Genomic DNA, 23,696 nt, shown 5'->3' on the forward strand with positions numbered 1-23,696 from the left:
CAAGGATAAAGGAGGGAACTTGGGCTTGGAGGTAGAGAATGTGGGCAAGATCCTAAATAGGTATTTTGTTTTGGTATTCACCCAGGAAAATGACCTGGAGGATGGTGAGATTTGTGTGGTGCATGCCATTATGCTAGGGCATTTTGACATGAAGAAAGAAGTAGTGTGGGGTCTCTTGAAGAGTGTTAAGGTGGTTAAGTTCCCAGGGCCCAATGGTATCCATCTCAGGTTGCTGAGAAAGGCAAGATAGGAGAATATCGGGACGTTGACCAAAACCTTGTAATCCACTGGAGGCCCAAGAGGACGAGCAAGTAGCTAATGCTATTCTTGTATTAAGAAGGGAAATAGGGATAATCCAAGAAACTATAGACAAGTGAGTCTCACATCAGTGGTTGGGAAGCTGTTGGAGAAAAGTTTTAGGAGTAGGATTTACTTGAGTTTGGAAAACCATAGCCGAACTAGGGACAGCCAGCTAGCTTTGTGCAGGACAGGACATGTCTGACAAGCTTGTCAGAATTTTTCAAGAAAGTAACAAAAGTGATCAATGAGGTTAGAGCAGTGGATGTTAACTACATGGATTTTAATAAAGCATTTGACAATGTCCCTCATGGTAGGCTCAACCAGAAGATTAAGATGCATGGGATCCATGGTGACTTTGCCACTTGGTTTCAGAATTGGCTTGCTCATAGAAGGCAGAGGATAATGGTGGAAGGGTGTTTATCTGGCTGTAGGTCCATGACTAGTGATGTTCCTCAGGAATCTATATTCAGACCTCTGCTGTTTGTGATAGATGTAAATGACGTGGATAAAAATGTAAAGGGGTGGGCTAGTAAAGTTGCAGATGAAGCAAAGACGGTAGAGTTTTTAATAATTTAGAAGGTTGTCGAAGAATACAGGGAACATAGATCAGTTTCAGATATGAGCAGAGAAATAACAGGTGGAGTTTAAAGCGTGTGAGTGTGGAGGAAATCAAATGTTATGGAAATGTATACAGTTAATGGCAGGACCCTGAACAGCATTGATGTAAAGAGGATCTTGGGGTTCAAGTCCATAGCTCCCCAAAAGTGGCCACACAAGTAAATAAGGTGGTAAAGAAGGCATATGGCATTGTTGCCTTCATTGGTTGGGACATTGAGTACAAGAGTCAGGATGTCATGTTGCTACTTCATAAGACTTTGGTTAGGCTACATTTACAGTATTAAACTCAGTTATGGTCACCACATCACAGGAATGATATCGAGGCTTTGGAGAGGTTGAGGAAGAGGTTTACTCGGATGCTGCCTGGATTAGAAGGTATGAGTTATAAGGAGGGGCTAGAAAAATGTTAAGTTGTTTTCTCTGGAATGGCAGTAGCTATGGGGAGACTTGGTAGAAGTCTACCAAATTATGAGATGCATAGACAGGGTTGACTGTCAGAATCTTTGTCCCAAAGTTCAAATATCTCTTTTTGTGGCCTGCATGTAAGGTGAGAGGGAGAAAGTTCAATGAAGAGGTAAGGGGCAACTTTCTTACACAAAGTGTGGTAGGTGCGTGGAATGTGCTACCAGAGAGGTTGGTGGAAAAAGATACAATAGGAGTATTTAAGCGGCTTTTGGATAAGGACATGAATATGCAAGGAATAGAGGGAAATGGCACAAGGACAGGTAGAAGGGATTAGTTAAATTTGGCATAATGTTTATCACACATTGTGGGCCAAAGGTCCTGTTCCTGTATTGTATTTTTCTATGTTCTATATTTTATTTTCTAAATCCCTGCTAAGTTTATTTAAAGAGGACAAGGCAAAGTCGCCCATAGCTTCAGGCCAAATTCGGTGGCAGGCTTTAATACTAAACGTACATAATGACAAGTTAGAATACAGCCCAGATGGCCAAATAGCAAATATGGAAACATTAAGCCACCTTCAACTAGCAGCAACATTACAGGTGGTTCAGCCAATGGAAGAGTTTGTAATGGTTTTAAATTTTCTGAGCTCACATCTAGTCACAGTTGATAATAACTGATGTTGGATGCAGAAAGATCTGGTCCTGACAAAACTGAAACAGCTGGTGGTCTTGGGGAAAACCAAAGAGCCATCACAACAAAGATTGAAACCATTTTGGACTCAGAGAGACCAGATCACAGCAGACGACAGCATATTACTACAGGGAGCAAGAGTGATTGCCTAGAGCAAAGAGAACCATCGATACTGCCTGAAATCCTCCAGGACCATCCAGGGTTTTCTAAAATGAAAGTGTCAGCAAGACATTATGTCTGGTGGCCAGGACTGGATGCAGACATAGCTGTGTTGGTGGGGCAGTACACAGAGTGCCAACAAGGACAAGGAGTGTCAACAGTAGCTCCCCCACATTTGTGGCAATGGCTGGCTAAACCCTGGACTTGGTTACATGTCAACTATGCAGGTATTTTCATGAGCTCAATGTTCTTAGCCAGACAGTTGACTTTCAACTTCTGCAAGGTCAGTTTGTCAGACAAAAATAGCGCCACACTTGGTAGCAGGAATACTGACAACATTACAATTTGACCAAAGGGAATAGTGTAGTGAGTTCAGAATGAGAAGATGGTGAAGATTGTCAGGTTGAAATGGCTGATTTTACACTGGTAGTTCTGTGTGAGCTGATAAAGAGATGACAAGAGGATGGAGGAGAAACCCAAATAGAGGGAGAACACTGGAGACAAGTAAAATGTTTTCTGTGTTCTGAAGTGAAGGTGAATGAAGATTACATTAATTTTGTTGTGCTCAAAATTCATTGAAGAGGGAGGTTAAGTGGATGAAACTGAGGTTTCTGATGGCAACAGATTATTCTAAGATGGCAGGCAGAAAGTTGAAGGGTATCATGAATACAGCAGGTTTGAAACAAGTCTGATATGTGAAACCGATGTTAGATTTGGCTATTTGAACAAAGAGGATTCAATCGCATTATTTTTACTGGAGTAATAGGAGCCACTGTGCTTTAATCTGTTGCCAGACTGCAATTCAATGTAGAACACACTGAAATGTTTCTGAATACCTTCATGTCATCCACAGAATGCTGCAGGAAAACCAAAATATAGTGGTCTATGAAAATCAAATAATGGTACATAAACCAGAACCTGTCAAATGAATTATATTTATATCAGATTTTTGTGAAAGGACATAATCAAAAACACAATTTCAGCATGTCTGGGAAAAAAAGTCAATGACAGCAGCATATTATTTTATTCTGCCTCAAAAATGGTTTACAGAGATGTTGGTTGTCATACATCTGTGCAGTAAGGTCTGGAATCTTGATTTTTAACAGCTAAAACATATGTGAATTCAGCTGTTTTCAGTTCAATATAGCCTGTATATGATTCAGTGTAGGGGTGGAGAGAGTGGTTTGTGGAGCTTGGAGGCTGTGGTTAGGTGGAAAGGCAGCAATTGTTGTGATGGAACCACAACATTTTCATTGGAATAATTATGAAATCTATGTTTATAATTTCTCAATAAATAATCTAACCAGGAGATGAATTCAAAGCATCACAGTACAGAAGCTACAGTAATCATGAGCTGAGATTGTTTTATTGTTTAATTTCCAGATTCAGTTATAAAATGCTTAGGCGCCACATTTACAACTTATGTAATCACATGACCTTAAGCTCCTGCCCTGTTGTTAATTTTAGCTATCCAGTGTTTGTCATCTATTTCAGCATTTAATAAAGTGGATGTTCCATTTCAAGCTCTCAACACACTCCTAAGCAGCCTTTTGTCAAAAAAGAAGGCAGTAGGTTTCCTTTAGTACATTTTTAATTGGTTTTCAGAGTATAGAGCACTTTATACTCATTGGCAATATAGCCAAAATAACACAGTGGGACACTATCAGGGTGAAAAGGACGTTGGAAGCCCAGGTCTACTGAACAGTATAACTGGGTTATTCATCAGTTAGACAAAAGGCTTGATTTTCAAACGTAAGAGCATTTGTTGTGAAATGCATGTCTCCATTTACTTGCCCAAATGTACAAAAGAACTACGTTCAGTGTTTTGTGCAGTTGTTTTATTATATCACAGATAAAGACTGACCAGTGAAGTAAAAATATTTAAATTGTCTTTGTGATGTCACATTTTTTGGCTTTCAATTGCCAAGTGTATTATTCATATAAAATTGTTGTAGAACAAAAAGGTAAAAAGAAACACTTCAGAAAAAAAAAGTGATAATGCATTGCTGCCCAGCCTGACAATCTGGGAATAGTAGTAGCTTTGTCTGTACAGGTAATTCCTGACAATGAGGGAGGTCAAAATTATCCCTTTGTGAATGTCACTTTGCAACACACTTGTTCAATCTCACTTCCAATCTCTAAATCTAAAACATAGCACAAAAGAAGAAAATTCAAAATATGTGGAACTGGATCAGATTAGAGAACCTTTCCCTGTTAATGGAATTTAAATCAAAACAGTCCTTTTACTTTGTATGCAGCCAGGCAGACAATGTGTTCTCGTTGCTACGTGCAAGAAGGTTGGAATATTGTAATTTGCTCACTGCTATTGTCCAAAAGTAGGTTATTTGCTCTGTTCCTCACTAAATGTGCACATTTTGCAGCCTACTGAATATTGAATCTGGACTAAATCATTAAGCTATTTTAATCTGTTCTGCCAGTTTTTATCCTAACTGCACCCATCCACTTTGCTCCATACACTTTATACCATTGGTTAAGAAAAATCAATTGATATCACAGTGTAATTACTGTTGGTGAAGATCAAAATCTATTGTTTTCAACTGTTCAGTGACTCAGAACTTGCAATTTGTTTAAAATTGCATTTGTTGTAGAAATACAATTTATTTGTTGGAGCGTGGGCATATTCAGGCTGACATGACTATTACAGTTCATCTGCTGGTCCCAGCATTCCTGAGGTGCCACCCCTACAATTTCTCTCATTGTCTTCTTTACTTCTCCAGGTGCTTGTTCTTCTGGTCTTATCTTACAATCACTTCCCTTTGCCATCCATCTCTGAAGTAATAAAATTGAAGCAGTATGTTGTAAGTTTCTCGCCCATATCTGAGACTTTGTCCTCATTTCATATAAACCTTTATCTACATTCAAAATATCAATAGTTAATTTAGCTAATTGTTGGAGTATGCTAGTTCATGGCTGATACTTAAAGTAGATTAAGGAGCTCTGCTTCAAAAATGGTTTACAGAGATGTTGGCTGTCATACATCTATGCAGTAAGATCTGGAATTTTGATTAACAGACAAACAAGGCAAATTTAGGCTCTTCAACTATGAAATAGAGTCTCTAAGAGTTTATCTTCAGCAGTATAAAATATTGTTATGGGTAAAGGAAAATAGACCCCAGATGGTGCTTTTGGGGAGGCAATGGCCTTATGATATTATTGCTGAATAGAACATAGAACATAGAACATAGAACAGTACAGCACAGAACAGGCCCTTCAGCCCACAATGTTGTGCCGACCATTGATCCTCATGGATGCACCCTCAAATTTCTGTGACCATATGCATGTCCAGCAGTCTCTTAAATGACCCCAATGACCTTGCTTCCACAACTGCTGCTGGCAACGCATTCCATGCTCTCACAACTCTCTGCGTAAAGAACCTGCCTCTGACATCCCCTCTATACTTTCCACCAACCAGCTTAAAACTATGACCCCTCGTGCTAGCCATTTCTGCCCTGGGAAATAGTCTCTGGCTATCGACTCTATCTATGCCTCTCATTATCTTGTATACCTCAATTAGGTCCCCTCTCCTCCTCCTTTTCTCCAATGAAAAGAGACCGAGCTCAGTCAACCTCTCTTCATAAGATAAGCCCTCCAGTCCAGGCAGCATCCTGGTAAACCTCCTCTGAACCCTCTCCAAAGCATCCACATCTTTCCTATAATAGGGCGCCCAGAACTGGACGCAGTATTCCAAGTGCGGTCTAACCAAAGTTTTATAGAGCTGCAACAAGATCTCACGACTCTTAAACTCAATCCCCCTGTTAATGAAAGCCAAAACACCATATGCTTTCTTAACAACCCTGTCCACTTGGGTGGCCATTTTAAGGGATCTATGTATCTGCACACCAAGATCCCTCTGTTCCTCCACGCTGCCAAGAATCCTATCCTTAATCCTGTACTCAGCTTTCAAATTCGACCTTCCAAAATGCATCACCTCGCATTTATCCAGGTTGAACTCCATCTGCCACCTCTCAGCCCATCTCTGCATCCTGTCAATGTCCCGCTGCAGCCTACAACAGCCCTCTACACTGTCAACGACACCTCCGACCTTTGTGTCGTCTGCAAACTTGCTGACCCATCCTTCAATTCCCTCGTCCAAGTCATTAATAAAAATTACAAACAGTAGAGGCCCAAGGACAGAGCCCTGTGGAACCCCACTCACCACTGACTTCCAGGCAGAATATTTTCCTTCTACTACCACTCGCTGTCTTCTGTTGGCCAGCCAATTCTGTATCCAAGCAGCTAAGTTCCCCTGTATCCCATTCCTCCTGACCTTCTGAATGTTAACCCAAAGATCCTTTGGGGATTTGGGTTTGAATCCTGCCACAGCAAATGATGGAACTTGAATACTTGAATTCAATGAAAATCTGGAATGAAGATCTAATGAGGACCATGAGTCCATTAACGATTGTTGGGAAAACCCATGTGGTTCACTAATACCCTTTAGGGTCTTCAGACCCACAGCAATGTGGTTAACTCTTAACTGCCTTCTGAGAAATTCGGGATGGACAATAAATGCATCCTAGCCAGCAATGCCCTCATACCTAGAATAAATAAAGAATTCATACTGTAATTTAAACTGTAACAATATACCTGGGTGATTCAGGCTTAAAGTAGGCAAAGGTAACTTTAGGGTTGATATCAGAGCCTTTCACACAAAGAGAAATTACCATATGGAATAATATTTCAGATCAAATAAAAGAGGCAAAGACCTTGGAATTATTTAATATCAACTGGATACCATGAAATAGGAAGGTTGGGAGTGGTAGTGACAGATGTGTATGGTATTGAGCTATCTCTGATGAGTGAACTAAGATTAACTGAACCAGCCTCCTTCGTTCTAATTTTTCTTGTGATTTTATGAGACTTCCTTCAGCCTTATATTCTTTAGTGTGAACTTTGCCAACATCTGCATTCCCTTCTCATAACTTCGTGCCTAATTGTACTGTCTATTTAGTTTCCCATTATTGGTCATTACACAGGAGCTAGAATTGCAATCGTGGTGCAATCCTGCATTAATCCTTGATCTAGGGCTCCAATTTGCACTCCATTTTTCTGACTCTACAGTCTGATAACCTATTTGTTCTCTATCATTTTGCAGTTTGTTCTCTATCCTTCTCCAATAATGAGACACTGGGCATTTTGTCAACAGCTTTCTAGAAATCAGGAACAAAACAATCTCCATTGCTTATGTAAACAAAAAATAGTGCAGGCTCTGGATATCTGATTCAAAAGCAGAAACAGCTGGAGAAACTCAACAGGTCTGACAGTATCATTGAAGAGAGAACAGAGTTAATGCTTCAGGTCCAATATGACTCTTCTTCGGAATTGAGCTCAAGTAGAATCATAGTAAACCTGAAATGTCAACTCTGTTTCTCACTTCACAGATGCTGCCGGACCTGCAGATTTCTCCAGCACTTTCTGTTTCTAATACTGTGTAATCTTTAGTAACAAGATTTGATGTAATGTTAACATGTACCAAACCTTTAGATTTGGTCAAGGTAATAGTCATGCAAGCTGAGGTGCAATCTAAATACAGACAAAATATCACACTTCGGAGAGAAGCTCAGGATATGTTCAATATCCCTCATCAGTCTGGAGGTCCACTCACCAATCTGACCTTCAGTTTGACATGAATATTTCTATTTTAGTTTTGTCCTGCATTTACTTTGTGTACGCCAAAAAATGTGCAGATAGTAAAATAATAATGAGTTCCTTGTTATTCACCCCGCGGCTTTCTCTGCGGCTACTTTGGGCCTTAGAATTCAACCTCACCAGGAACTTGTCAGAATAACCTTCAAAACATCGAAGAAAATGAGAGAATGCATGTACTTACTTTATTGTTTTAAGTTTGGAAATTCCTAAACTGAACCACAAGCTACAAAATGTGGTAAAATAAGAAAAAATAATGTCTGTCTTCTTTTGAAAAAAATTTAATTTTAAGAAGTATTTCATGTTCTAACATACAATGATGCAGACTGTGATCGATAGTTATATGCTGCATCACAATAGCAGCAGCATCTTGAGTTTCTCATTTCCTACCACTTCTGCAGTAAGCTTTATGAAATCAGACCATTGTCTAACTCTAGGTCAACATAAGTGCAAAGCTGCCAAAACTGTGAAAGTAAATGAATAGAAAGCAAGATAATAAAGTGTGGAGCTGGATGAACACAGCAGGCCCAGCAGCATCTCAGGAGCACAAAAGCTGACATGTCAGGCCTAGACCCTTCATCAGAGAGGGGGATGGGGTGAGGGTTCTGGAATAAATAGGGAGAGAGGGGGAGGCGGACCAAAGATGGAGAGAAAAGAAGATGGGGCAGAGGAGAGTATAGGTGGGGAAGTAGGGAGGGGATATGTCAGTCCAGGAAAGATGGACAGGTCAAGGAGGTGGGATGAGGTTAGTAGGTAGGAAATGGAGGTGCGGCTTGAGGTAGGAGGAAGGGATGGGTGAGAGGAAGAACAGGTTAGGGAGGCAGAGACAGGCTGGGCTGGTTTTGGGATGCAGTGGGGGAAGGGGTGAGCTGGGCTAGTTGTGTGATGCAGTGGGGGAAGGGGACGAACTGGGCTGGTTTTGGGATGCGGTGGGGGTAGGGGAGATTTTGAAGCTGGTGAAGTCCAGTCTTGGTATCCTTATTGTGCATGAATCAGAATTGTAAACCTCACTGCACTCTTTCTTTTATACTCACTTTCAACTAGAAGCATAAAGGAGTCATTGATTTTATTGCCATTAGAGTTGAGATCATCTTGTTGCCTCAGCCACGTTTCTCTAAGTGACTGGACCAAACATTTTCCCTGCGATCTACACTCAGCTTGCATTTTTCTTTTAATAAAGGATCACTGGACTCAAAATACTTACTGTTTCTTTCTCTCTCTCTCTATAGAGGCTGCTGCCCTGCTGAGTTTCTCCTGCACTTCCCGTTTTTGTTTCAGATCGCAAGTGTCCATACTTCTTTGCAGGCCTGGCGGCATCTGTAAAGAAAATATCAGAATTAATGTTTCAGGTCTGGTGAACCTTCCTCAGAACTGAGGTAACTAGGAAAATATTGGTTCATATGCACAAGATAGTGTGGCATGACAGATAAGGAAAAAAACAATAGGTGGGGATAGAGACCAGAGAGAAGAATAGTTGGACAAAGAAGTTGATAACAATCTGACTCAGAGTGCGAATAGCTGTTAATGGAGACTGTTGGTGGTTAACAATAGACAGTGTGGAATGGCAGGCTATGTGGTAACAAGGCCTGGTGTGTAGGGCTAGGGTGCTAGGGCAATGGGGAGCTCAGGCCCTAAAATTATTGAACTCAGTATTGAGTCCGGATGCCTGCAGGGTCCCCAAGTGGAAAATGAAGTGTTGGTCTTCCAGCTTGTGCCGAACTTTGCTGGAACGCTGCAGCAAGCCAGAGACAGGGATTTTGGCTGGGAAACAGGGTGATCTGTTAAAGTGGCAGGCAATTGGAAGCTCAGGGTCTTTTTTGTGAGCAGAATGTGGATGGAGCAGACAAATCGCAGAACAATAATTTTAGGGCCTAAACTCTCCCATGTCCTAGACTCCGACCACAAACACCAAGGCCTTAATATCACATCACCTGCCATTACACACTACCTATTGTTAGTCACTAACAGTCCCCATTAACAGCTATTCACCCTCCTAGCCAGATCATTATCAACTCCTTTGTCTATCCAACTGCTCTTCTCTGTATCCATTATTCAATGGTTTACTCTCTATCCCATCCCCCTCCCTTTTTTTTGCATATAAACTGACTTTTTCCCAGCTACCATTAGTTCTGAGGAAGGGTCACCAGACCCGAAACAATAACTGATATTTTTCATCACAAATGCATGGTGATGCATTTTGGAAGGTCGAATTTGAAAGCTGAGTACAGGATTAAGGATAGGATTCTTGGCAGAGTGGAGGAACAGAGGGATCTTGGTGTGCAGATACATAGATCCCTTAAAATGGCCACCCAAGTGGACAGGGTTGTTAAGAAAGCATATGGTGTTTTGGCTTTCATTAACAGGGGGATTGAGTTTAAGAGTCGTGAGATCTTGTTGCAGCTCTATAAAACTTTGGTTAGACCGCACTTGGAATACTGCGTCCAGTTCTGGGCGCCCTATTATAGGAAAGATGTGGATGCTTTGGAGAGGGTTCAGAGGAGGTTTACCAGGATGCTGCCTGGACTGGAGGGCTTATCTTATGAAGAGAGGTTGACTGAGCTCGGTCTCTTTTCATTGGAGAAAAGGAGGAGGAGAGGGGACCTAATTGAGGTATACAAGATAATGAGAGGCATAGATAGAGTCGATAGCCAGAGACTATTTCCCAGGGCAGAAATGGCTAGCACGAGGGGTCATAGTTTTAAGCTGGTTGGTGGAAAGTATAGAGGGGATGTCAGAGGCAGGTTCTTTACGCAGAGAGTTGTGAGAGCATGGAATGCGTTGCCAGCAGCAGTTGTGGAAGCAAGGTCATTGGGGTCATTTAAGAGACTGCTGGACATGCATATGGTCACAGAAATTTGAGGGTGCATCCATGAGGATCAATGGTCGGCACAACATTGTGGGCTGAAGGGCCTGTTCTGTGCTGTACTGTTCTATGTTCTATGTTCTATGTTCTATGTAAATGCCACCAGACCTGATGAGCTTTTCCAGCAACTTCTCTTTTTGTTCCTGATTTACAGAACCCTCAGTTCTTTGGTTTTTATCCTTAATTCTTTGTTCTATGTTATTGCAATTTTCTGTACTGTCTCTTCTACCTCACCTCATGCAGTCACCAATTTCACCTCATCTATGATAGCCGCTCTCTTGAACCTATTTCAAAATGATTGTCTAGTGCACTCTGTAAAATAACATGATGATCATTTCTCACTCCTTTTCTTCAAATATTCTCAAAACAATGCTGTAGGCAATCAGAGCAATTATAGTTACTGACTCTGTGGTAATTCTCACCCATAATGAAGGCAGTGATCTTTGACTTGTGCACACTCCAGTAGATCCATTAATATGTTTGACACTATCCTGACTCAAAGAAGAAAAGAAAAGCCAAAATAATAAGAAAACCACTTTGAGTGACATAATAGTATACAAGCCAGGAAGCCAGAGACTGCCACAGTAAATTCAATTGTCGCAGAGCAAGGTCATTATCCAGCTCAACAGGTTTGCCCAGAGAGCCTGCAGATTGGTGAGCCATTATTTGTCAGTGAATCTGCTCAGCATCTTCATAGTAAATTAGTGTTAAATGCACCCTAAGTATATTTGAGAATAATCATTGAAAAACTTTTACCAATGGTTGCTTACTTTATATGCATTACATATTTTTCAGAGTATAGCCGAGAATATTATCGTTTACGAATACAGTTTTGTCTTAATTAATGGGTTGTAAAAGGACTGCTGTAACATACAAAACCGCACAATCCTTATATGCATGCATCAAACAAGATTAGGCGTGAATACAGATACAAAGTGACCTGCAATTCTAAGAAATGATGAATCCAATACCACAAGTGCATTCACAGCAAATACAGTATCTCCTTTCCAGCATATTGGAGTGACAACTCTGCCATCTTAAAAACAAGGTCCAGGATTCAAATTCCGTGAGTGGCAGAACACATTAGCTTGGGCCCAACCTGAGAATCATGGAGCAATTCTCTATGTCATTGTAAAGGAAAACACAAATATTTCTCCATTATGCACCCAAGGTACGTAAATATACTAAAACTAATGACGATTCTGATTACTGAACGTTTGTATAGAAATAACACTATACTTGATACCCTAACCATTTAATACCCATAAAGGCTTTTGCGCTTGATATCATTGACCTTAAGTAATGAGTTAAGGGCATATCATTGTCAATTAAAGTATAATAATTTAATTAGGATGCAGTTTTAAATTGATGCTAACCTTTTCAAATAATTAACAACTGTAGCTTTCAAGAAATCCAGTCAAGGTATAATTATTCATGCTTCATTATGGCATTACTCACAATCACATTATAATAGGTACTTGAGTTCCATGTATAACACAAGATTATGGAGCTTGCAATAACCTCTACATAAGTGAGAATTTTTTTTCCTTTTTATTGTATCTGGAATAACTTTAAAACCATTCAGATAATCATTAACAGGTCACGCATTTAAATACAAGGATGAGGCTGCATGCTTCATTTTTAATTTGTCTTCCAGGTAGAAAGCTGGTCTGTTGTGTTTTCTCACCTCCTGGGAAACATCACATCTACAGAAAAGTAATGATTGGTCCAAGAAAGAGGTGAACATCCTTCTAACAATGCTTGAGGGCTGAGGAAAGCAGCATTTATCAGATCAGCATGTCCAGGATCACACTTTCGATAGGATGAATCAGATTCCCAGAGGACCCAAAGTGTGCTCAATTGCTCCACATTTGCTTTGTGAGTCTATTTACCATTGATGTACATTGTGCTTAATTGATGCAGATTCAGAAAATTTATCAGAGCTGTATAAAGAGTCGGAATCTAAGGCGGTAGTATGGAGTAAACACTGTGGAAAAAGAAAGATATGTTGCACCCATGGAAACTGGCTTCATCTCTGCACAGAATTAAGATATAAAACATGTAACAGGATGGGGGATCAGAAATCCCAAATCTGAGAAATCCTCTCATAATCTGGACATTCTTCAACAACCTAGTTTCTCAGTTGTAGGCTTCATACATGCTTCTGTCTGTCATCAAGATCATCAAAAGCCTGTTTGAACAAAAAATGCACACTGTGATGCCCAAATTCCAAGGTATACAGGTTTCCCAGCCAAAGTCTTCTCCTAAGTCTCACTCACAAGACGCATTGCAGTTAACATTATGCCCTTTCATTCTTTTTCTCTCTCCAACAATACAACCTCACCAGCTGAGCCCTCAAACACAAGCAGGCCCATAAAATATCCCTCAAATATCATTATTTATGTGTCAGGTCTTGAGCAATCAATTTCAAAGGCACTGAATGTAATTACTTTAAGTTCAAAATCCAGATTTGTTCAGAGGATTTCAAATAAAAGGCCGAAGTCATTGTTAAGATTCAGTAGAGTGCGTTCACAGGAGAAGCAGCGCAGAAATTTCTTTTGAAGATAAAGTAAAACCAATAATGCTTTGAAATTAGTGAAAGGTAAAAGAGGTGGAATATGGGTAAAACTGTCAGAATGACATTACAGAACTCTTCATATGCCTAGGGTGAAGTATTTAGAGTCAAGGACAGAAAGATTTCTATCTTGAGCAAAATGCCTCAATAACTCAGTAGTGCAAGTTTAAATTCAATCTAAAAGATAGATCCCACCAACTTTCTTCACTATTGTTTCACAATTTCTCCTCCAAGCATGTGACTTTCTTAATTCAGGAAAATTGAATTTTATTTATTGTTATGAGAATGAATAATGCCATTAATGATCCAACCCAGAGCCCTCTCTGTACTACCCTGCTATTCTGCTGAGTAGATTTTGTTGATTGTGTATTGTGAGTTATAACATGGTTCTTATTTTCCTGCCAAACTATAGTGCAAAACAGGCTATTCGGCATCTCTGACCAGCCCACCAGTCATCAGGTCCATAGCAAAACCTACCCTTCACATCGATCCTGTGAATCATAGTGTTCCCAAGAAATAATTTATACCTGGCAGGTGTGTCAACTTCCTGATTCTCAGTAAACAACAGGAGTTGGTGGATGTTTTTCTGTTTTAGGATTACAAATGTCGAGTTTAACATATTAGTAGATATGATCAAACAGTGCATCCATCACTTGTTGTATGGCCATATCCAGAAAATAGCAGCTCACACTATGGTGCCACATGTTGAGGCTGGAAGCTTCCAGTGAAACAAAAACTGAGAGCGGCCATTACAATTTCAGTGGGATGGTACTGCTGACTATAGCCAGACTTTCTTCTTTAAAGGGTAACAGCTTTCCTAACCATGGCACGCTGCACTGGTCTCATTAATATGGGACATTAGGAGCAATCTTAAAAATTTTAAGTTAACTGCTTTCTCTCTTCTACTGCTCACTATATACTTCTTTGCTTTCCCATGATCAATTTGTTCAACAATGCTACTACACCCATCTGGAGCAAGTGGGACTTGAAGCTGGATCTCTTATTCCAGACTTAGGGACACCAACATGGTATTGCATGAACCCTCCCAGCTCACAAAAATGTCTGTATTATTCATTCAAAATATCTGTATTGAAACAAAATTAGTTAAGCAGGAATGAGCACTAATTTCTTAATTATTTATTCTATTCTATGAGAATCCTATGGACATTACTGTTAGGCAAATAAAAATAAAGAATATTCTGATCAGAGAGGCAATGAATAGATCTCAACAAGAATCTCAAATACATCACAAAAGATAAATTCCTTTTTTAAAAAATTAAGTACTAAGACTAAATGTAATACAGCTGTAGGTTTCTGACAAGTGAAACAAGGATTGTAAAGGCTGAAAAGATAGTAATGCCCAGCGTAGATTGTAAAGCAAGATGAATTAAATGGATTCGTAGTTTCATCCTTTGTGGCGGTGATAATTTATTGTTCTCATTAGTTATTCAGAATCTATAAGATCTGTAAATGTGGTAGAAATACTAAATTAATTAAAGAGGAGCAATGTTCATGACCGTTCACTGAAAATACCCACTCAGTGTGAGAATATTAGTACCAAAACCGGTTATTCACTATAGGAGAGCTTAAGAACTTTAGATTCAAAGTTATAAAGTTGAGTTTGTGCTTCAGGTCCTCTCTCAGCCATGAAACATGAGAAATGGGTATAAAGTATCTGCAATAGGCAAACATTGGGTTGATGTTGAGAATCCACCAGCTCCAAGGTAAATTCTGCATTGGAAGTTTTAGTAGGTTCTAATGGGATGGAGGCAGGGGACAATCAGAGGCTGCTATCTCGTCTCTACTTAAAATTGTGTGATAATCCTATTGACACTATCTAATTTACATACATTTGCATTGCAATCAATGTTCCAGGGCAGAAAAAAATCTTGGTCATGGTTTGCAGGTGAGAGAAACATAACAATGACATCAGTGCAATCTGCTCTAGATGTTGAATGATTCTAGCAAAAGCCAGAAAGCAAAGCTTTGCTAATGTTAAATATTAGGAATTTCAATGTAATCCAGAATTTAATGTCTGATAGGCATTTAACGGATTGGCTAAATGACCTGAGCCTCAGAGATAACACCAGTGGTGGAGAGGTAGAAATAGGCATGGTCAACATTGAGCAAAATACACCCAGTCAATGAAGAGATAACATGTGTGCAGCTGGAGGAACACAGCAGGTCAGCTTTCCTGCTCCACTGATGCTGCCTAGCCTGTTGTGCTCTTCCAGCTCCACACTGTGTTATCTCAGACTCCAGCATCGGCAGCTCTTACTATCTCCAGTCAGTGAAGCATGCTGTATGTATTGTGAATAGAAGTGAGCCTAAAACATACTCCTACCACACACCAAAGCTAACAAATCACAGATGAGATATTAAACTATTTGAGGAAACTGCATTGGTCAAATCAATCAACAAAACAAAAGGTGCAACGGTGGTGGCCTACATAGCCTGAATTGTGGAATCTGTTCTCATTCAGTATGATGATATACTTTTTCTACTCTGTGAGTTTGATCGTGTCACTGGAAGTTCCTTGATGCTTTGAAACCCTTTCCATTATCAACTTATTTATATGTTAATCATGTGTGCATTCACTGAAATGCCTGGAAATTGCACCAGATCACAAGCCATTCACAAAGCCCATCAATAATTTCTGCCTGACACCCATAATTCTTCACGAACTGAAGAATCCACATCAGTCTCCTGTATTGGTTTGCCCCTGAATTTTCTAAAACTCTAAGGGCTCAAATTCTCACCAGAATATTTCAGAATTTCCTCACTAGCGAAGGTTTCAGCCACAGGAACTGATTTCAAGACTTACAAGGGTTACCTAGCACTCCACCTAGTGGGAAGATTGTAACGAATGGCAGGACACATTCTCACCTCAATTTTGTGTTAGGCAAGCACTTCATTTAGCAAACAGATCAAGGGAGAAAATAATTGTTTTCACTTCCAACAGAGTTAGCTTTGTCAGCAGCGTGCAATCCAGATGTCTGAAGCAACACTGTATATTTCTGTTTCGGCCTTGGTGATTTTGAGATAGCTGAGCTAATTACAGATAAGCAAGTACTATGAAAGTATTTGTTTTTCCCACATTTCTACTACCACTTTTCTTTGATATCTTGTTTGACACTATGGAGTTGCTTATTGTGAACTGGTTTTGAAGTTTAATTTGTAGTGTTTCAGGAAACAAAATAAGACTTTTGAAGATTCCTAATGTTTTCTGTTTCTGTACGTAGTTTCATTTTGTTTGGAACTGGCATTATTTTTGCAAACGTTTAATTTTATTTGCATCATTGCTAAGCAGCTGCTGGAATATAGTTGTTGAAAGTTTTATTTCCTCTCTTTGATTTATCTGCATTTGTTAGTTTTGTTTTTTTCAATGTATCCCTCAGAGTTTGTAATTGTATCTTATGTAGAGCATTAAGGTTTGAAGTAAATTAATAATAGTTCAGTCATGGCCCAAAGGTAAAAATGTTGGATCTTCTGATTTCTGGCATCCACAGTTCTTTGTTTATATTTTAAATATTGCAACTTGGGTGGGTCACTAATAAAAGAGTTTGGAGTAGATTGAAATGGTAAAATGGATGCAGACAGCTCAGATGTGAACAGGTCTTGCAGTGAAATAGGTGAAGAATTATTAGAATATGAACTTACAAATTAGTGGCAGGAGCAGGCTATTTGGTCCCTTAGACGTTTTTCGACATCCAATAAGATCAAGGCTGACCTGATTGTGGTCTCTACTTTCCCATCTACCTTGACTTCATTCATCAGTAAATAATCTATCCAATTTAGTCTTAAAAATATTCAATTGCCTCACTTCCGTTATTCTCTGACAAAGGGAATTTCACAGACAAAAGCCCTCTGAAGGAGAAAACCAAACTGTTCTTCGTCTTAACTCAGGATCACATAAGGTTCTGTTAGTCATTGCCATTTTACAGATACCAAAGTCTCTTGTGAGAATGAAGTCAAAATCCTCATGTGATAAGATTTTCTTTTTAAAAGATCAGTACTAAAAAAAATATAATTTTAGGCCCTGAGCTCATTCTCCCATGTCCTTACCCAAACCTGGATGACCATATTGAGGAACACCTGCAAAATGTTTTGTCTGCAAAAATGACACAGACCTTTCTGTGATAGAGATGGGGGAGAGAGAGATAATGGGAACTGCAGATGCTGGAGATTCCAAGATAATAAAATGTGAGGCTGGATGAACACAGCAGGCCAAGCAGCATCTCAGGAGCACAAAAGCTGACGTTTCGGGCCTAGACCCTTCATCAGAGACCTTTCTGTTGTCTGCTGCTTCAACACATCACCGTGTTCTTGAGCCAATGTCTCCACCTCAGGCCTGCTGTAGAGGTCCAGTGAAGTTCACTGCTAGGTGGAAAAACGGCTTCTCATTTTCCACTTAAGGATTCAATATCAAATTCAATAATTGTACAACCTGAACACATTCTCCAATGCCCTTAAACCAACACCACACGCCAGGCCTTGACATCATTTAGGCTGCTACCACAAGCAGTCCATTATCAGCTGCATCCTTTGATTCTCCCAGGCTGACTATGGCCCATTTCTTTGCCTTTCCCGCTGTTGTCCTCTTCCTATTTCTGGGCTTTATTTCTACCTAATGTTTACGCCTACCCCCAGTTATCCACTTTATGTATATCAACCTTTCCAAGACTTCCTGTCAGCTACATCTTATCAATTCTTACCCAATTCCCCACCGCTACCATGGTCGCTTCTACTAATCTTCTGTCAGCATCCTCTTTTTGTGCAATACTGAGGACTATACACAATTAAACACATGTTGAGCCTAGTACTATCTAGCGTGATTCCTCACTTACTGATTTACCTATTGCATACGAGTACAATCACAAACTATGAAGGCACAACTATGAAAAGATCAAGTAATGCATGGTGGGTAAGTAGGCCTGAATCTTCTCTAAACTCTACTCAGCTGGACCCAGGTAGATTTTGGGGGCTATAGCTGACTAGGAGAATGCTAGAGCTGGATCAACGACACAATCATGTATTGGTAGATGTACCAGGCAACATTCTCTGCACTGATTGACAGGATGGAGGAACATAATTTAATCCCAGCTAGATACAAATTTGTATCAATGTCTAATATGCAGACATTGTTTCCATGGAGCAACAAACATGATTCTCAGATGAGAACACTAAAATACTAGCGTGGCAGTGAAGACCACATGTGTCAAATTGCTTGTCATCTTTATCAGGATGGTTGTTGCCATATCCCAGGCCATACTACATATCTGTCACTTTCAGTAATCTGTTTTAATAGGTTTGATGTAGGGCGGGGCCAGGAGACAGAGAAATTAGAAAGAGTTTCCTTGATTGCCTGATGACCTACTATACCCCAGTACGGGTACAGATGCCAGGGTCCTCAGGGGTGTCAAAAGACAAAGTCTGATTTTGATCAAAAGCATCTTAGCATTTCAGGGTGTGGATGTGAACAAATTGCCTTTATCATGGTTGAATCCACAAAGGGTCATGCACTACATTACCATGAGTATGCATATGGTTAGCATCATGCAGACTGATAAACATATTGCCGCCTCTTCTAATTTCACTGCGTCATAATCCAGAAGTTCCTACCCCAGAGCCATTGTAGGTCACTTATACAAATTGGACTGCAGCAGTTCAGGGAGTCAGCTCAACACCATCTTCCTGAGGGAACTAGGGAGGAACTATAAATGTTGGCCTAACCAGTGATGCTGCATGCTACGATTGTTTTAAAACAAATGGCTCCAGACGCAGTGTCACCAAGGCTCTACTTAATTGCTCATTTTTAAAAACTATTGTGCTCATTTTGTCTGTACTGAATTCAAATACAATAAATGTGGAGGCTGAGCATAGTGCTACTGTCACTGTGCTAGTAATACAAATCTCGAAAGCTAATACCCTGGTTATATAAGTTTCAATTCTTCTGTAATGGGTAGTGAAATTTGAATTCAAGAAAATAAAATTTAGCCTGATGGTGACTATATAACTATTATTGTAAAGTTAATATTGTTCATTAATGCAATTTAAGGAGGAAATCTGCCATCCTTACTTGGTCTGGCCTACATATGACTCCAGGCCCACTTTGTGGTTTACCTTTTATCTATCCGGTGGGCAGTTAAGCATGGGCAATAACAGCTTAATTTAGCCAATGATGCCCACATCCCATGAAGGAATAAGAAAGGTTACTAAGCTTCCAAATAGCTCACTGCATTTTAAAGTAAATTTTCAGTGATTTATAAAAAAGAGACCCAGGTGTCATTGGACACCAACACTTCCCAAGTTATCACTTAACAAAATACTCTCTGCATTCGACTGTGGATAACTTCACATGTTTCTACGTTCATTTGGCATATTCCAATCATCTGTATACAAATACAGCATAATGAAGATAAGTATGTGATTCAGCCTCTCTGGCAAGCTTTGTCATTCAATAAAATCATGGTCACTCTGTCACTCTGTTAAATTCTACATTCTTGTTTACTCTTAAACATCTTTGATTCTATTGCTGAACATGACCCTATTCTCTCTCCATCTTAAAATCATTCAATGCCCATGCCTCCATTGTCTTCTGAGGAAGAACGTTCCAAAGTTACTTAACCTTCAGAAGTAAACAAAAATTCCTCCTGAAGGATATCCTTTTTCACACAGATTGTGGTGTGTATATGGAACAAACTGACAGAGGAAGTGGTAGAGGCAGGTGCAGTTAAAACTTGCCTCTGAGAAGACCATGATGACTCTTGACAATCCAATGTAATAACTTCCCTGCTGCTGAAATCAAGATTTTGTTTTGTAACAAGATGTGGGTGTTGCTGACTAGGACAGCATTTATTTCTCATCCTGAATTGCTCCAAGGGCAGTTGTGACTCAAATATATTTCTGTGGGAATTGTGTCACATGGCGATCATACCAATTAAGGATGGAAGGTCTCCTTCCCTAAAGGACATTATTGCAGGAAATCTGCCATCCCTACCTGGCCTATAGTTTTCTATGTTGTGTCTCCCTTCCTTATAGAATAAAGGGGTTATACATCCCTGTGCACAAATTGTTCTTAGTAATATTACAGTAGTATTACAATAATAGTTCTAGTAAGAACCAAGATGCATAATTAAACTGCAAAAGCATACTCGAAGCGTATCAGAGATGTGCCATGATGGCTTAGTGATGCTGGTATATGTCAGATGCCAGTATCCATGGATGTGGTGTGCATGTGTTGCTGCCCATGGTATTTGCCCTGAGATGTTTACGCTGGGTTTCCAAGTTGAAGGTCCAGAGGAGCAAGCAGCACATTAAGTCACCAGGTACCTGCTCTGACTTTAAGTTGAGAATTGTCAGTACCTAGTTCCATCGCAGTCGTTTGTAGGATAGGATGGTATGTGTTAATGAGATGAGATTTGCAATTAATGAGAGTAATAATAAGCAACAATTCTTGTTAATAAGCATCTCACCACTGTCTTGTTAGAATCTTGTCTAGGTATACGCAAGTTGCTCTTGAAATGATGAATAACTTCGTTTCACTTGGCAAATGATTCTGTCACATTTCTCACTATAGCCTTCGTCAATCAGCCCCAATAAGATTCCATCATTATTTTTTGTCCAATTGTCTAAGCTACCACTCTCCTTTGCATGGTTATATGCTTTCTCCCTTAAGTTTGATGTTTTCTCGAACTTCTTTACTTAAACACAAATGGTGGGTCCTGTCCTTGGAATTTTTTCTTTATCGTAGGAGTAGATATATTCACATTATTCTAAAATATCCCCTTTAGTGTTTCCCACTACCTATTCTATAACCGAGTATCCCTTTTAACTTCAGTTAGCTCAGGATTCACCGACATAGAACATAGAACATAGAACATTACAGCACAGTAGAGGCCCTTCGGCCTTAGTTGCCCATATTTAATTTTAAAATACAAGGCTTAGACCCATTCTTCTTAACCAAACTAACTGTCAAATTCAATGCCAAATACAGTATACTGAATGATTGGATAACAAACACTGAAAAATTTAAGAATATGAGAATGGAGAATGGAATACTAATACTATATTTTCAAAAAAAAATCCTGGGCTGGAATATTCCACTTGGTGTATAGATACTGTAAAAGCTTACCCAAGCATCACATTAAGAAAAAAAATTTTGTGGAGAAATTTTAAAAATTTGCAAAGAAATGGATGATGACATTTTCAGTTCTAATCATGTCTTGTTTTTGCATTTGATGTTAAAATGTAACCCTAGCTACAAGCAACTTTGTTACAAAGGCTCATGTACAGACACTTCAAACGTAGGTTGCTGCATAATATCTTATTCAAGACTATAATTCCACTGATATTTTAATGCAAGTGAAGCCACCATATTCTACAAATGCACACCAGATAAAACTTACCTTGGGCCAAGCTACAATCAACAGTAGGAAACCAAATGATCAGATGTAATTTCTTGTTGCCACAAGCGTATGTGGAACCAAAAATAATTGCTTAATACTTATCGTGAAATTCAAAAAAGCCAAGGTGGTAAAACTAGCAAACAGTCAGCTATGAAGTAAACCAAAAGGCATGGCTGGCATCAACAATTTTTACCCTCAGGGTTCAGCAAAATGATCACCACGTGCAGTTTCAGAAACACAAGATCCAATTGCTTGAGAATGATTTCTCAGCTTATTATAATGCCTAAATTACTCAGCCAATGGACACAAGTACAATTAAAAATTTAAATATATTTACGACAAGTTACATGCCCTTAAGAAAATAGCTGCCTTGAATCCAGTGAAAACCTCACTGCTTCAAGCAATGGACATCTTGAAGAAAGCCTGGGTATTGTAAAGCTATAATCAATTCAGAATTATTTGATGCATGCAATTTTATTTGAAGTTTCAATAGATGTCAAGTTCAATAGATTTTTGCCATGTGACATCAAGAATCGTTTCCTATAATGGCTATTAATGATGATGATGATGATGATGATGACGATGATGATGAAGAAGAACCTTGTGTCATACCAAAGGGTGACGATGTTATTGTGGAGGCAGCACCAAAGACAGCAGCTTTCAAAGAGGCAGCTGAGGAAGACGAAACACAAGCAGAAACTGAACGCACGCTCTTCCATGCTGAAGTGTCCAATAAGTTAGACTTGTTGTACAACTCTTTTCAACAGACTGCTAATACCAGAGGAAAAACATTCAACGTTCTGTACAAGATTTCCAGCCTAGTATAAAGGGAACAATGGTCAAGAATGAAGGAACTACCACTGAAAACCATTTACAAAACTAGCAAATGGTTACCTCTGATGACCAATGTTTTGGACAACATATCCTATTGCTTATATTTTCTTTTAAAAATGTTTACTTCGGTGCATTTGATATATGGAGTGGGACTGTTGAGTGGGGGCTATTGATTATGGGCTTTTCTAAAATAAAACCTAATTTCAAAATTTGGAATTATTTTTGAAATTGATAATCTGCGGTTAACACAGATGCCACAATAAAAACATTGCCCAAACACCCCTGTATTTGGTAACATTTCTTTTTTTCAAGGAAAAATATGTCTAAGAACCTTATATGCAAGACAAGCATATCTTTATTTAATTGAATGACATTTTTTTTAAAAACATGGTCCACCATTAGCATTCTCTCTAATTTTCTTACCAGCTGTGTGACCCTCCAAAGGCAGTGTATGGCAGTGAGCTCCAGATCAAGTCTGTGCTGTGATTAACATGCTGATGCCAATTACTATGTGTGAAACATCAGAATGGCAGTAACACACACAGCTGTGCAGCTTAGAGGGAGTGTTGTCTAGTATCTTGGATTGACAATGACAACAGCCTATGATCACAGAATCCTTACAGTGTGGAAACAGGCCTTTTGACCCCAACAGGTCTACACTGACTCTCAGAGCAACCCATCCAGTCACATCCCCCTATAGCCCAGCTAATCAACACATTCCTCAACACTATGGGCAATTTGGTATGGCCAATCCACCTAGGCTACACATTTTTGAAGTGTAGGTGGAGACTGGAACACCCAGAGGAAACCCATGAAGACACAGGGAGCATGTGCAAACTCCACATAGACAGCCACCAAAGGCTGGAATTGAACCTGGCCCCTGATGCTGTGAGGTAGTTGTGTTAATCACTGTGCCCCCGAGCCACCTGCCGATATAAATGGCAGAGGATTGTTTTGAACCATTGATCTCTGGGTAATAGGCCCAGCACACACTTGCTGTGCTGTCAACTGCGTTCGACAAAGTTTACATGGGCCTAGAAGTGTCAACATAAATGAGTCATACTGTATTTAAGTTCCAATTTCAAGTATTTTCATTTTGTTTATTATCCTCCTGCAAGGAACCTTGACAAAAGCATTCTCAAAGTCAAAATACATTGCAGCTACCAGTTCCACTTAT

Source organism: Stegostoma tigrinum, chromosome 6 (genome assembly GCF_030684315.1).
Source record: "Stegostoma tigrinum isolate sSteTig4 chromosome 6, sSteTig4.hap1, whole genome shotgun sequence".
In the NCBI taxonomy this organism is placed as follows: Eukaryota; Metazoa; Chordata; class Chondrichthyes; order Orectolobiformes; family Stegostomatidae; genus Stegostoma; species Stegostoma tigrinum.